This window comes from Ptiloglossa arizonensis, chromosome 1 (genome assembly GCF_051014685.1).
Source record: "Ptiloglossa arizonensis isolate GNS036 chromosome 1, iyPtiAriz1_principal, whole genome shotgun sequence".
NCBI lineage: Eukaryota > Metazoa > Arthropoda > Insecta > Hymenoptera > Colletidae > Ptiloglossa > Ptiloglossa arizonensis.
Window position 1 is genome coordinate 32,996,874 of NC_135048.1, and position 17,653 is coordinate 33,014,526.

The window sequence follows — 17,653 nt, forward strand, 5'->3', positions numbered from 1 at the left end:
TGAGAGATAATTATTTGTGTAATTTTACAAGGTGTATTTGACTGGAGAAGGGACCGACGGGCCGTGTATCTACTTGTAGGCCGTGGAAAAATAAAAATTTATACAGAAATTCACGAGAAGATTAATTTCTATAGAAAATCACGAAAAGATTAATTTCTACAGAAATTCACGAAAAGATTAATTTCTACAGAAATTCACGAAAAGATTAATTTCTACAGAAATTCACGAAAAGATTAATTTCTACAGAAATTCACGAAAAGATTAATTTCTACAGAAATTCACGAAAAAGTAAAAATTTCTACAGAAATTCACGAAAAAGTAAACATTTCTACAGAAATTCACGGAGAGAATTTATACAGAAATTCATGAAAAGATTAATTTATACAGAAAGTCACGGAAAGATTAATTTCTACAAAAATTCACGAAAAAGTAAAAATTTCTACAGAAATTCAGGGAAAGAATTTCTACAAAAATTCTCGAAAAAGTAAACATTTCTACAGAAATTCACGGAGAGAATTTATACAGAAATTTACGAAAAGATTGATTTATACAGAAATTCACGGAAAGATTGATTTATATAGAAATTCACGGAAAGATAAGAATTTATATGGAAGTTCACAGAAAGATAAAAATTTATCCAGAAATTCACGGAAAGGTAAAAATTTATCCAAAAATTCACAGTGTTCTCGTGGCAACAAGAGGAATTATTTGTTCAATTTCACAAGGTGTATTCGAACGGAGAAGATCCCGACGGGTCGTGTATCTGCCTATAGACGGTGGAAACATAAAAATTTATACAGAAAATTCCCATTATTCTTATCGCAACGAGAAAAATTATTTTATTCAATTTCACAAGGTATATTCGAACATGGAAGATCCCAACAAATCCTGTATCAATCTATACCCTGTAGAAAACAAAAATTTATCCAGAAAATTCCTAGTATTCTCATCACAACGAGAAAAATTATTTGTTCAATTTTACAACCTGTATTCGAGCGTGGACGATCCTAAAAAATCGTGTATCAATCTATACCCAGTGGAAAACAAAAATTTATCCAGAAAATGTCCACTTTTCTTCTCACAAACGAGAAAAATTATTTTACCTAATTTCACAAGGTGTAGTCAAGCGTAGAAGATCCTAAAAAATCGTGTATCAATCTACACCCAGTAGAAAACAAAAATTGATCCAGAAACTTCCCACTTTTCTTCTCCCAACGAGAGAAATTATTTTATTCAATATCACAAGGTACATTCAACCGTGGAAGATCCCAACAAATCCTGTATCAATCTATACCCAGTAGAAAACAAAAATTTATCCAGAAACTTCCCACTTTTCTTCTCCCAACGAGAGAAATTATTTTATTCAACATCACAAGGTTTATTCCAGCATGGAAGGTGGTCCTGACAGTGTAGGTCGCGTCGAGTGTTCACAGCTTGGTTTTTCGAGGCTCGGTACTCTTCTTTTTCCCCGTCCCTTGCCCCAAACCTTCGATTTCCCTCCATTTGGAACGTTGGCTTTCACAGGGGAGGAATTAACGCGGTCAGAAAATAAACGTGTTCGCGATAGACACGGGAGGATCGATCGATCGGTATTCGGTCGATTGTTTCGCGAGTGTTTCTTAAACGTTCCCTTTATTCACCATCTCCGGCCATTGTTCTTTGTTGCCGGTACATAGATGGTTGTTACCACCGCGTATGAAAAACGCGAGGTTCGACGCGGACGCGTGTTTGCACGCTCGCGCGTTACAATTTCGCGCCGCCTCGTTCCCGCGCACCTGTCGCCGATTTCACTTCCGTTCCATCCGCCATGTTTCGACAAACAGAACCGAATACGGTGTTCGATTTCTCGCGCTCGATTTTTTCCTCCTATTCTTCTCTTTCGAACGGTACGGTTCTTCGCTCCACCGTTTATTGTTCGTTACTATTACGTTTTAGATGAAATACACGAGCTTGGTCGAGACGCTGTGGTTAAACTATTAGGTTGTTCGGAAAGTCATTTAGTTTTTTTTTTTTGGTGAAAATGAAGCACGATTTTTTTTTAGAGTGTGTGAACATTTTATTCGATTATATATTCTACATTTTGGAAAACGAAATTACTTTCCGAGCAACTCTATAGAACAACGAAACACGATTTTTTTAGAGTGTATGAACATTTTACTAAATTGTATATTCTCCATTTTGGAAAACGAAATTACTTTCTGAACAACTCAATAGAACAACGAAACACGATTTTTTTTAGAGTGTATGAACATTTTATTCAATTATATATTCTCCATTTTGGAAAACGAAATCACTTTCCGAACAACTGTATAGAACAACGAAACACGATTTTTTAGAGCGTATAAACATTTTACTAAATTATATATTTTCCATTTTGGAAATGGAAATTACTTTCCGAACCATCCAATATATCGACGGTAGTAAATTGAAAGTAATATTATAATTAGTAATAATGAATGGAGAAAAATTGTGTAAGAAATAAATGGAACTTAAAAATTACCCCATTTTTCGGGGACGATTTAATTCACAGGAAGTAGCGAATTTTGGTAAAGTTCGAATAGAACAATTTTATACGTGCGAAATTGTTTAATTTTCGTTGTAATTATTTTTCAGGAATTGCTTTGGTTTGGATTAACCCCTTCGTTGCTAAACACATATACATCGTTGCTCGTTCCAGGAGACGAAGAAAAATCTTGCAATATTCAGGTTCTTCTTCGTATCGATGTGTATCGTTTCAAATGAAATTCTAAACGAAAAATTGTTCTACATAAACATTGATTCACACTCGTAGAAAATATCTATCTTACGTCGTACAAGGTAAAATAAATACGCGATCGTACGAGCTCAAAAACAAAACTATACTAACTTTACTACTCTAAAGTACTCTAAAGACTACTCTAAAGAAATAGTAAACTATACATTTGGATACTTAGCGAAAGGGTTAAAAAATAACGAAACCGTTTTAATTGCAATCAAAAGTCTTCGAACGAACTAGCTCTTTTAAAAAAAATCAATTTTGAAATATATTTAAAATCAATTTTGAAATATATTTAAAATCAATTTTGAAATATATTTAAAATCAATTTTGAAATATATTTAAAATCAATTTTGAAATACATTTAAAATATATTTAAGAAGATATATTAAGATACATTTAAGAAGATTTAATTCCTCCGTTTGCGATCCACCGAAATTGTTTCTCGAGCGAGGAAGCTTGAGAAACCCTGGCGCACAGGATACGAAAGAAAAAATATTCGTCGCAGCTTTCACGCAATTAATTTACACGTCCGGTTCCCGCTGGAGATTCGTTGCAAAAGACGTGGTCCGCAAAACTTATATTTTCCTTCTTTTATTTTTCCTCTTTTCAAACCTTTTGTCACTACCAACCCATACACGAGTGCCAAAAAATCATTGTAACGAAACCAATACGCGAGACGAGCGTGCAAAGATTTTCAGACGAAATAATTTCTCAATTTTTCGCGCAAGAGAAATACGCGTTACTAATTCTTGGAAAACAGGACACGAAACGAAAGGACCTTGGGTAACGATTCAACGAAAACATTTTTCGCGAACGAGACTTCGTTACCATGAATTTTACTCGATTTGTTTTACTTTGAACCCAGTCTTGCGAAAACAGTGCTCATAAAGGGAGGCAGAAACGTGTCAAGGTCGTGGATCGATTGGTGCAGAAGATGGCTATACAGAGAACAATTAATTGGTACGTTCAGCAACGATGGTGATTAAGGTTATGATTTATCTTCATTAGGACATAATGTTGTCGATTATTACTTAACTACATCGGGCCAGAATATTCTCGATTATGAAACTTCATTCAGACGCAATGTTCTCGATTATTTAACATCGTTAAAGCAGGCTACCGTCGATTATTTTCTACTTTGTTCGGACATATTATAAACGGTTATACGAACAGGAATATTCGCACGTAAGACGATCATTATTACGATCTATTTGCACGATCACAGGATACTATCAATGATTATTCAACTTCGTTAGATCAGAATTCTCTCGATTATTATACAACTAGATTAAGATAAATACTCTCGATCGTTACACAAATATATTAGAGCTAGAATACACTCTATTATTACTCATCTTCGTTAAGACGGAGTACTACCGAGAAATATTGCAAACAAAAATATTCATACGTAAAATCGTGTATCGACGATTGGACCTCGCGTGTTTACCTTTTGGTTCAACCCTTTAACCGCGACACACTCGGAGAGAATTATCAATGCACACGGCGCGATATTCGCGTATCAGTCGCTGCAACTGGTTGTGCACTATTGACCAAAACGATACTCGGAAATACGTTTACAATTGGTAAGATAGAAAAGATGTTACAGCAAAAAAAAACATAATGTAGAGGGAGTGTATTTACGTTTTTCGTATATATTGATAGACTTATACAGTCGTGTATGTACGCCTTTCGTATATATTAGATTTGTAAAGACGTATAAATACGCCTTTCGTATATATCAATAGGCTTGTAAGAGCGTGTATATACGCCTGCCTTATATATTAATAGACTGGTAGAGGTGTGTAATTATGCCTTCCATTTATAATGATAGACCTGTAACGACGTATAAATACGCCTTTGGTATATATTAATAGACTTGTAAAGACGTGTATATACGTCTGCCGCATATATTAATAGATTTGTAAAGTCGTGTATAAACGTCTGCCGCATATATTAATAGACTGGTAGAGGTGTGTAATTATGCCTTTCATGTATAATGATAGACTTGTAACGACGTATAAATACGCCTTTGGTATATATTAATAGACTTGTACAGACGTGTATATACGTCTGCCGCATATATTAATAGATTTGTAAAGTCATGTATATACGTCTGCCGCATATATTAATAGACGTATATACATATAAATACTAAATATTGTAAAGACGTATAAATACGCCTTCTGTGTATACTAATCGATTTGTAAAGACGTATAAATACGCCTTCTGTGTATACTAATCGATTTGTAAAGACGTATAAATACGCCTTTCGTATATATCAATATACTTGTAAAAGCGTGTATGTACGCCTTTCGTATATATCAATAAATTTATAAAGTCGCATATATATACGCTTTCCATGTATATTAATAGACTTGTAAAGCCGTGTATATACGCCTTCCATGTATGTCAATAGACTTGTAAGGGCGTATAAATACGCCTTTCATATATATTAATCGACTTGTAACAGCGTGTATATACGCCTTTCGTATATATCAATAGGCTCATAAAGGCGTATATATACGCTTTCCATGTATATTAATAAACTTGTAAAGCCGTATATATGCGCCTTTCGTATATATCAATAGGCTCATAAAGGCGTATATATACGCTTTCCATGTATATTAATAGACTTGTAAAGCCGTATATATTCGCCTTCTATGTATATCAATAGACTTGTAAGGGCGTATAAATACGCCTTTCGTACATATCAATAGACTTGTAAAAGTGTGTATATACGCCTTTCGTACATATCAATAGACTAACAAAGGCGTATATATACGCTTTCCATGTATATTAATAAACTTGTAAAGCCGTATATATACGCGTTCCATGTATATCAATAGACTTATAAAGGCGTATATATACGCTTTCCATGTATATCAATAGACTTGAAAATGCGTGTATATACGTCTTCCGTACACACTACCAGCCTCGTAAAAGCGCATATATACACCTTTCGTAGTGAAGGGGTTAAACGGTTTTCGGTTCTATACCAGGAACTCGTCCAGCCTGTGACCCGATAAGATTGGAAGAAGCTCGTTGGCCGGGTCGAACGTAACGAACATGTCGAGCGCAGTTCGCGAAATTCCAGGAACACGTTCGATCGTTCTCTACCACCGATCGATTTCGCTCGTTCGTCGTTCCCTTTCCGATTTTAGAATTTCAGTTCAATCGGTCGCCAACGACGTCACTTTCTGTCTCTCTCTCTCTCTCTCTCTCTCGATATATATCTCGTTCGTTGCAGACCTCGGGGGCCGATCAGTTTCGCGTATCGTTATCGTTACGCGATAACAACATCCAATAGCGAGACGCCTACGATCCACCGGATCGGATCTGGTTTACCGTTTCCTGTTATGTGCGTTGCATTACATTACATAACGGTGAACGGTCGGAACAGGAAGCGAGGAGTGGCCGAACGAACGCACAACGCAAAGCTAATACGAGAAGTATAGTAGTCGTCGCGGCGCTCCTCGTTACGCCGCGATCGCGTGTCGCGCAATAATATACCTTGTGTTCGGCACTCGAAAATATCAACAACACCGTAAACACCCAGACCCGTTGCATCAGTGGAGCGCATCGAAAGAAATTCGCCGAGAGAAACTTTTTGCATTTTTTCTTCGGTATGTTTAACCGCGGATTTAAGCCGACAGCGACCGAACCAACGAATGCATTTTTTAATACTAATTGCAATGGCTCAGTACCTCGAGAAAGTTACCGTACACCTGCGTACAGTATTTTCAGAAAGGTACTTTCGTTTTCGGTACCGTAACATAAGTCGAAACACGGCTACCGATTATACAAGATATTATCATCATTGAAAGAGGTTCTCGAGAATTTATATATCAATTTTCCCTTCTTTCGTTTACCTTTTCTCAATTTTATTCGTTTATCTACTGACAGCGCACGTGAAGTATTTCGAACACGTTTCTACGATCGACTCCCACTTGATCGAACATTACGGGTACACGAGTACAGTTATCAATTTTTGTACAATATTGAATAAAATCAACGAGAGGTGGGTATATTTAAATAACCACCGAAAACATTTATATTCGAACATGAATTCCTCCGAATACACGTTACTTGTTAATCGTTCTCGTGTAAAATAAACGCAGCCGGTTAAAGGGGTTGTCTATTGTATATGTTTTGTACACGATTACAAAAACAAATATTGTCTCGTTCGGTGTGAAAATCGAACGAATCGTTCCACGCTTTGATATATAAAAAAAAAAAAAAAAAAAAAAAATTCCTCTCGGCGCATACCCCTTTTCCATTCGTCAGAGTTCAATTTTTCTCAAATTTATTCATTTGTTTCCAACGTTTTTACGATCGACTACCACTTGATCGAACATTACGTGTGCTCGAGTATACTTAACAATTTTGAGATCGAACAGAGAAGAACAGTTCAATTTTTCGAGAAAAACAGAGTTCAATTTTTTTCAAATTTATTTATTTATCTACGGACAGTGTACGTGAAGTAATTCGAACGTTTTTACGATCAACTACCACTTGATCGAACATTACGTGTGCTCGAGTATACTTAACAATTTTGAGATTGAACAAAGAAGAACAGTTCAATTTTTCTCAAATTTATTCATTTATCTACGGGTAGCGCACGTGAAGTATTTCGAAAGTTTTTAAGATCGACTACCACTTGATCGAACATTACGTGTGCTCGAGTATACTTAACAATTTTGAGATTGAACAAAGAACAGAGTTCAATTTTTCGAGAAGAACAGAGTTCAATTTTTCTCAAATTTATTCATTTATCTACGGGCAGTGCACGTGAAGTAATTCGAACGATCGACTCCCACTTGATCGAACATTACGTGTGCTCTAGCATACTTAACAATTTTAAGATTGAACAAAGAACAGAGTTCAATTTTTCTCAAATTTATTCATTTATCTACGGGCAGTGCACGTGAAGTAATTCGAACGATCGACTCTCACTTGATCGAACATTACGTGTGCTCTAGTATACTTAACAATTTTAAGATTGAACAAAGAACAGAGTTGAATTTTTCGAGATGAACAGAGTTCAATTTTTCAAGTGGGAAAAATTTCGCGCGCGATCCGCCCCCACGGGCGTTACAGGGCCGTGACACAATTAGTCGCGAAGGATCCAGTCACGCGCGGTAAACTTAATATAAGCGTTTCGCATAGGTGAAATACGACGAAGGCGTAACCCGATGTCCCGCGTAAACTAGACGCGCACGTGGTCTTGTAAAGCGAGACGCCGTGGAGATAACGAGATTTCTATTCAGAAAAATCATGCTCTGTATGTTACTCGAGGCGAGACAGGATAAATTCTCTGAACTTCGAGCTAGACGAGCGCCAAGGATGGTGCGACGTATCGAGTGTCGCGATACACGAATGGACTCGACGATTTCAACCCCCTTTTTCGTTCCACCGTTTCTTTGTACCGCCCCGTTCCACTCCAGTCGGCGAACAAAGGAGTTTCTGCCTACGTTCGCGCGTAATAAGCTACCACCACGAAACGAAACAATTTGCACCGCGTCGAGTCATCGTGTTACACGGTATTAATCAACTTGATGCAATTTTCTGCAATTTTATGAAACGTATCTCGGGCCGAGATTATCTCTGGCCCAGTGTTTCCCAATCCGTGTCCAGCTACACACTTGCGTGTCGCGAGGGTGCCACAGGTAGGTGTGAATTTATTATATATTTTTCATCATTTTTATTGATAAATAATCTTTTGTCGAGAGTACTAGGATCCGTTGTATTTGGTACGATTATTTCTTTCGCGATAATCAGAAAAGTGTATCAAAAAATGTTATATATATTTTATATTTTTAGAATTATATATTTTTGATTGTTTTTATTGATAAATAATCTTTTGTCGAGAGTACTAGGATCTGTTGTATTTGGTACGATTATTTCTTCCGCGATGAACAGAAAAGTGTACGAAAGTGTATAAAAAAATGTTAAATATATTTTATACTTTTTAGAATTATACATTTTTGATTGTTTTTATCGATAAATAATCTTTCGTCGAGAGTACTAGGCTCTGTTGTATTCGGTACGATTATTTCTTCCGCGATAAACAGAAAAGTGTACGAAAATGTATAAAAAAATGTTAAATATATTTTATATTTTTAATAATTTTGGTTGATAAATAATCTTTTGCCAAGAGTACTAGACTCCGTTGTGTTCTGTACGATTATTCCTTCCACGATAAACAGAAAAGTGTACGAAAGTGTATAAAAAAATATTAAATACATTTTATATTTTTGATCATTTTTACTGATAAATAATCTTTCGTCAAGAATACTCTACTTCGTTGTTTATTTCTTCCGCGATAAACGGAACCGTGTGCGAAAGTGAATCACGATCGCGACAGTTTTAAATATTTTTACATAGAAAATAATCCCGTGTCGCGGGTTTAACTTATTAAATTCCAAGTGTTTCGTTAATTCGAAAAGTTTGAGAAACACTGCTCCGATCAAATACGTGGATACGATTTGATCTATGTACATAGGACGCTATTATATTTTATTCTTTTTACGCCGAGTCGGTCGCAATTATACGCGACGGTAATTACGAAAGTGGTTGAAGTAAAAGATCTGGAAAAATACTGAATTTATCGCTTGCTTTGTGTTACGATTTACGTCACAATATTTAATTATTCCGGCGAAGGGAATAAAATACGATTCTTTCGTATTTATATCGAAGACAATAATTTCGTTTTACCATCACATTGTTTCATCCAAAACATTGTTCATATTCGACGAACAATTTTACAAACACTGTTTCGATAAAAGAACGTACACCCTTAAACCACAGAGAAAAAAAAAGCATCGTTGATAATTTCTCGTTAGCTCTACAAAACGAAAGTTAAAACGTTAACTGCCCCAACACGTGACACAGTAACAATTATACAAGTAGATAGCTATCCTATAGACACTTCATTCGAGAAGGTCAAGAGTGTACCTGAAGTAATTTATCAAATGGTTATCGGTTCAACGAGCATTAGAAACTATAATAATATTCCGCTAACTATAACGTCGCTTTCCCGATAAAAAACTGTTCACTTTCCCGGTAATAAATTGTACGAGTAATTGACCGAACAGTGTTCCAATATAGTGAAACCGGGCGTATCAATTATGCCATTTTGTCCCGCGCAATTGACGACAATGGATACGCGAAACGCGACACCGTTGAAATATTTTTCGGTTCCCAAGAACACGATGATATTCCATCCGTCGCAATTAACCACATCCTAAGTGCACAGCGGAGACGGTTCTGCAACCATACCACGCCGCATGGTACCTCGTAATAACGCGATTCATGCTTATTGATGTCGTTGACGTCAAACGCAACAGGCGTTGATACGGAATCGATAAAGGAAAATGCTCCACGAAACAACAAGAGGATCGCGATTCCAGGAAATCGAGGAGACCGAGTGAAACATCGGGGAGAGAAGAGATATAATATTATCGTTTCGTGTCGTTGGGACTTGTAACACGGTCGTTGGATACCCTGGAGCATCGACTAATAGCGTGTTAGTACAGTTAACACTGTACCGAATAGTCTTAACATCGTAGGGAACCCTACTTCTCGAATTGGAAAAATGCTGATATTTGAAAATTTCTTCCGACGATACGGAACGTTCGATACAAATGTTTTATACGAGTGTTGAAAGTACATACTTTGAACAATGTTTCGGTAAATTTTCATGGAAAATTGTTAACACGTATGGAAAATATAAGCGTCCCCGTAATACGTTACTTGAATTTTCTGTCGCACGGTGGGGGAATTTCTTGGGTCCTAATGGTTGGAATTTAATAAAATTGGAATTTTTATAAAGTAGACGAATGTTGTTGTAAATACTAATTTTTCTCTGGTGAAATATACGATATGAAGAAAAAATGTAAATTTGCCAAAAAGAAAAAAGAAAATCCTACGCGCACCGAGAATGTTATCATGGTTATACAGTACAAATTTTGAGTCAATCGAATGAGAATAGTCACCGAAGAGATTCGCTTTAGTATTTTAAGGCAGTATTTATTTATATCGAAAGAAAATATAAGAAAATATTAGGTTGTTCGAAAAGTGATTTCGTTTTCCAAAATGGAGAACATATAATTTAATAAAATATTTATACACTCTGAAAAAATGTTTTTCATTTTCACAAAAAAAAAAAAAAAAAAGGATTTTCCGAACGACCCAATATTTTCTTAAATGGGAATTCTTTATATAGTGTATCGATAGTTCCTGCGCGCGAAAATAGTGAAATCGATCACCGAAAACTGTTCCGTTTTACCAGAAAACAACGATGCAAATGGGGGGACCAACGAATCGATAACACCCGGCTAAAAGTATCGAGAGTACACGGCTCGAGACGTGCAATTGATGGTGTCGGCCAGTTGCGTGGGAAAAATGCACCATGCGAAACAGTCGGCCCACCTTTGTTGTTCACCCTTTGTACGTACGTGGGAGCGAGTACGTCGCCCATTTTTCCGAGAAAACCGCTCGCCGTCACGGGTGTCAATTTGCGGTAACGAGAATAACGTTTATCGAGCGACTTCGATCCAAGGATGCTCCCCGAACGCCAGAGGCCAGTTTACTCGGTTCGTTGAGCGCGCACGAGCGATGGAAAGCCAGCAGCAAGCAGCTTCCTGCTCGATTTTTCGTTATCGCGAAAATCACAAGTACGGCGAACGTATACACGCGCGATTACCGAAGAATACGCAACCGCTATTGTACACCCGCGGACAAACGCGTCGCGTTAACGCGTTGCATGTTCATTCGTTATTCATCGATCGTGAAATCGAATGGAAGATATATCAGTGGAGAGAATCGGGATCTCTACGTAGTCCCACGAGTCCTTTCGTTACTCTTACGCGGCGAATCGAAATCCTCTTTCGAATAAACTTTCTAATCACGCGATAGACGAATACGGAAAATCGAAGTAAATATTTGGGAGTAAGATACAGGTAATAAGTTCTGTATCGGTAACATCGCCCCTCCCTCGCCCCCCTCCTTGTTTTTTATTCGGTACGAGTAACCCAACTCGTGTGGTTTCAGCTTGAAATAAAAATCGCTACTTTCTCTCTGCTTTCGAGAGAATTGGCGTTCCCGATTCGATCGCTTTTGTTCCCCACCCCAATTTGTCGAGATCGTTGAAAATCACGGAGACGTTTCGATATTGTACCGAGAAAGAAATTTTGCCGACTAAGATCGCGCGATATTTATACAATGGCTCGCTGACGAGTTGGAAACTCGAAACAATTGCAAATTAATGGACACCGGAACCGGTCGAAGACGCACGCGCGGTCTTGCGTTACTTTGACGTCATTCGGGAGCTCGAAGGCGTGACAGATAATAAATGTATTCTAATTCAGCGACACGGACGCCGAGCGTAACATTTTTCAGCGTCACGTTTTTTCACGGATTCACGGGCGGCTGAATGCGTCAAATCGATTCATAACGGAAATACCACGGCCCGAGGTACGAATATTCGGGGACGATATTTGCGCTCGACCGTGTATTTTCTTCGTCTTTCGATTTCACCTTATCGAATATTTTCATTAGAATTATAAACAAAAGAAAAAAAAAACAAACAGGAAAGTCTCGCGACGAGTGTAATTTCACTTAACACGACGATAACGACGCGGTGTGAATCATGTTACGCGTACGTTTCCACGAATGGCATAAAAGCGTCGGTTCTCGATCGACGCGATAATTTCGAAATACGCGTACGCGTAATTCGCGTCGATCACCTCGTTCGCGAACTTAACCTACAAACCGTCCTGGCGCACTATATTTCACTCTGGAACACTTCCCACCCGACAAAATAAACATGGATTTTAACGATTCCGCGCTGCTATGCGAAACTCGAGAACGTGGTGTTTAAGAAAGCGTTTAGTACGGTTACGGCCTTCCACGTTAAAAGTAATGCGTAGAACGACGAACGGAAAGAGCGAATGCTTTCGCACGGTCGCAACAATCCCTCACGATCAACGCCGAGCCACGGAGAGCATCCGTGGCGGCGGCCGAGCGTCGGTCGCACACGCAAACGATCCCTCACACTGAGCGTTTCTTTTGCCCTTCTCTTTGAGCGCCTTCGCGCGTGAAACTGACCCGGCGAGAATCCTGCCGTTTTAATTCGCGCGGCTGTGGAGCAACAATGTCGACGATCTTGCGGCAGGATGGCCGAGAAAGGCAATTCGATTTCACCGCGAGACACACGGGTGTGCCCGCGATCGATCATCGTCGATCCACTCGTCGCCGCACACGAGGCAAAACAGAAGCACGCGTGTGCCGCCGCTGGCGTGCACACCGCGTGTCTTGTGAACGAGCGAGCGAGCGAGCGAGCGCGCGCGCGCGCGCGCAGCTCACTCGTCGCTCGACTTCGGCCGCCTGTCATTCGTGGGGACTCGGCCAACTGAACGTGTTTACACAGGGATTACGCTTCGTGCCTTCGCATTAAAGAGGCCTTTCACCGTTCGAGATAGCGACGAAAATCGTTCTTTCGCCTTTTCTGTTCACCGAAAATCTTCAAGTACTTCCGAAAAGGTTCGGAAAGTGCGTCTCGACCGATTTCGACGATCTTTCAAATACGTTACGAAGAACGATATTTTGGACAACTTTTTCCTTCGAGAACATTGGCCGTCGGCTTTTGTTTCCGAGATATTCGCAAAGAAGTAACGTTACTGACATTGAATTATGCTTATACGTGCACCTTGCGGCAGTGACCCGTGTCCGTCGCTCGTCCGTTTTTATAAACACGTCGTCACGACCAGCGAACAATGTATATGACGGGTGAACTTTTTCATTGGGATAATACGTAAGATGTGAAACTGAATTAGGTTAAATGAAACATCGCCGCCATTAACATTGAGCAATGTGCACCGCAAATGTGTTTCGGTTCACGTGCTTAACATGGAGATATGTGTAGATGGATTTTCGATGCGTGGTTATCACCGGATGGTATACGAATTGATGTTGAGCGGGTGGTTACCAGTGAACGATGTGTGGTGGAATGTTACGACCGGCCGCGTAAACTGAAATCCAAAACCATTGAAATTGGTTAAATTTAATCTTTTAGTTCACCCGTTATACACACTACTGGTCGCCGCAACGTGTTTATAGAAACAGTAGAGTAGACGAGTGGCGGCCACGAAGCTCGTGCTATGCTACCGCGACGTACACGTATAAGTTCGAATTGAATGTAGTAGTGACGGTAGTTTTTTGCGAATATCTCGGAAACTAAAACCGACCACCAATTTTATCGAAGGAAAAAGTTGTTTAAAATATTGTCCTTTGTAACATACTTCGAAATCATCGAAATCGGTGAGGACAGCTTTTCGACAAGTTTATTCTCGAAAACGATAGATTAAAATTTAAAAAATCGACAGGTTTGTACGTCGATGAAGATCATCTATTGGAAGAGTGTACAAGGAGGCACACACTGAGTAACGAAAGCTGTAGAAGTAGCTTTCTATACAGAGGCTGTCATATTCTTAGGGGAGGGGTTCCCAATGTTAAAGATCATGAAAGTAAATGAACTCACTGTTGGGCCAGAGCGAGGTCGCAACAAAAAAAAAAACTTTTAACGGAACAGAGGGGTTATTGTATTGTGCCGGAAGCGATGAATAAATAAAACACTTGGAAAACATAGTTACCCGCGAAATAATCGCTTTTAAAACTTCTAAACACAATTCTTTATTTTTCAAAATTCGGACGCTTGTGTCCTACCTCTGAGCACGTCCCAATGAAATTTTTGCTTCCGATGATTTTGTACGCACATCGAAAATTCTTTTTTTATATACAGATACGTTAAAGAAAAACGTAGTTGTTTCGATATTTTCCGAAACGCGGAGCAATGTTTTAAACTGGTCAGCGTTCTAACTTTCTTTCCACAAAAGATCCCCTAGACCCGATCTTTCGAACTTGAGAGGTGAAAGGCCCTTCAACAAGCATCGACTGACCGTGGCCATTAATCTATACTACGCTTTAAGGGTTCTCTCACACGTGCGGATCGCGTTGAATTTTGACGACGCCTTCGAAAAATCACGGTTCCTTGTAACGCATGGAAAATTCCAACGCGATTATCCATTTCGTACGATTTAACGTTCGATATGTAAATAAGATCGGCATTTCCCGTGTGGTGCACTTGCCGCAAGAATGCACGTCTGGTTCGTCGTAGCGAAGCCTTCCGGCGGATAGTATGTCGGGGCTTCGTCGGTGTTAAAGCTGCGTCGAAGCTTCCCAAAGGAAGGGGGCTTATAGATATATCGTGAAAAGGACACGTCTTTAGCCGCGCGAGGATTCCGCCAGTAGGATTACAGTAATTTATTTGCCGAGAAACCTCGTGGCTAGGGACTGGCGCGAGATCCGTAACGTAGAGAAGACACGTTGTTTCTTTCGTATCGACAACGAGGAGCGAACGGGGGACGGTACGTATTAAATCGACGAAACATTGTACGCGAAGGACGAAGATATCGATGGTGGCTCGAAGGACGAAGCGAGACAAAGTATCAATGTATCGTCCGTCTCGCTCTCACCTTCGCATGGCACGAGTGAATCAGAAATGGTGGGGGTGGGCGCCAAGTTCTCGGCGTGTAAGCCAGACCGAGCTCTCAACGAATAAATACTGCATTTCGAACCGATGGTTAGAGAAGCGGCGACGACGACTTTCGACGCGACGCCAGAGTTCGTCGTCCGCGCACACACGCGTATTTCGATGCGTGTAAAAGCGTAGGACGAGCGATTCGTGCGCGTAGAGGCACAGACGGCTGTCTCGCGTGCGTGCGCGCGCGCGCACGTACGTAAGTACAAGCGCACGGAAGCTAAAGTCGATTTCAAGAATATTGGCCGGTCAGAGACACGTCCCCGCCGGCTAAGACCGTCCTATTTTACCTCCTCTCTCGTGTTGTTCGCGACGGGCCTCGACGTGTTCCTCCGTAACACGGGCAAACGCGGTTTGTGACTAATAGGAGTGTAATCCAACGTTCGTCGGTCTTCTCGTTAACAATGAAATCTACCCGCATCGACAGCCGGTGGTATACTCTTTTGTTTCTCCGTAAGAGGCTGGCCGCGTTGTGGACAGAGGCGGCGTGTGCCGCCGGTTCGCGCATTCTCTTCTTAAAACAAACAACGGGCGGACCGAACACCGAGCGACGACTATGGAGCACACGCGGGGCGAAGAGTCGAGAGAACAGCGGCAAAGGCATACTGGGGGGTTATACTCCTCGTTGCCTCCGACCGGCCAAAATAGTCGAAATGTGGTATAGTCGTACACGCTAGACGGTAAAACGATCGTACGTACGAAGCACGCATGCCAAAACCAGGGACACGCGCGCGTTGTACTGCGGTCGTGAATCGAACGATCGACTCTTTTCGTCAACGCGAAGGCACTCGCGGTCATGCGAAACACGTTTGTCCGCCGTCATGACGGTTAAGCTGGAACGGCTCTGCTGTTTAATTACTCACCTGAATCGCCATACACATTGAATATGGAAGGTACGGTGGGGCGTTCGTTACCGAAATCGCGACTCCGTAGACGACAGAACACACTTAAGTCTCGCGCACGTTCGCACGCTAGAGAAGCCTGTGGACCAGTGGACAACTGACGGAAATGGCGGAAGAAGGCCGCAAGGTGGCTACAGTTGTTCCGACGCGCGATTGGCCGGCCGCCCGGCTGGCGCTATATTCGAACGTCCGCGGACGTGCCGCGCACGCGACATTCCAGCGAAACAACATTGCGAAACGCTATCTCGATTCGGTTTCTATTCTATTCGACGGCATATGACGCATCTCCGCCTGTTATCCGATCGAAAGAAATTACCGTTCGTCGGTTTTCTAGAAAGATTCCACTCGTGACTCAATCTTGCGCAAATTGCATCGACCTTTTCCACGGATCGCAATCCGTTCGATATTCGTGCGTCGTTTCGCGATACGATTAAAACTCGCGCGGCACCGACACGTACAATTGTTAATTGCAGTCGACGCACGCGCGAACACGTTATTCTTGTTTTTCATCGTCCTGGATCGTCCCAATGGAAAATCGAAACGCGTACAAAGGAGGTTCAAGTTTCGTCGCGAATATTACAGACAAAGGAGTAATCGTAGAATATCGTATTCAAGGAAAATATGTTCCAATTATTTTAAGAATAATGTCGATCGATTTTATTCAACTTTTCCCGTAGAAGCAACGTCCTTAAGCGCGAAAATGTATTTGTAGCGCAATATTATCGCAACGATACGCAATTTTCCGTGAAACGATTACATTATCGAATAAATACCGGAGAATCGACGCGCGATCGGTTTGTTTACAAAATAATACCGATTCCACGTAGCTTAACGCTAATTCCCAAGAAACGACGATTGTTGAAGTATCATTGTTATTGAACATTTTTAATCTCGTTAATAAATCAAGAACGTTTCCGATCGGAGATAAACCAAATATATAAAAATTACATTTTTTATTAACGGATGACTCACCTTGACGCGTTTATCGGGCATCGATCATTGGTATTCCGAGGAGTTACTCGCCTCGGGCAATTCCCAGAATTGGCGGAAGATAGCAACCACCGAGTTCGAAACTTTGACAATGCGAGCATCTTCGGGGGACACTCCGTGTACTTGGAAGCGACCGTACCCGTGCGTGATACTCGTTTCTTTTTGGTTCTGCGTTCTCTCGACAAATATACTGTTGGCTCTTTTACAGATTTGACACTTTGAACTCGAGAGGAGACCCTCGATTACGATTCAGTGTACTTTTTCCAATTCGGGAGAATTTTGTGACTTGAAATTGAAATTGGAAATTAGGAAATTACACTCTTTTAAGATGTGAACACATGTATGTCGAGTATCGAAATAAAAATATTCCATTCCGTATCGATTTTGCAATTTAGAAGATTTCAT

The 17,653-nt window shown here is 40.3% G+C and overlaps 1 protein-coding gene across 1 annotated transcript in view; it reads right to left on the reverse strand.

The window, feature by feature from the left end:
* LOC143154974 (PRL-1 phosphatase) overlaps positions 1–16,360 on the reverse strand; it is a 74,207-nt gene extending 57,847 nt beyond the window's left edge. Inside the window, exon 1 of the mRNA XM_076327251.1 lies at positions 16,220–16,360. The gene's annotated coding sequence lies outside the window, so the exon portion shown is untranslated. The remainder of the gene's footprint in view (positions 1–16,219) is intronic.
* Between the last annotated feature and the right edge of the window lie 1,293 nt (positions 16,361–17,653).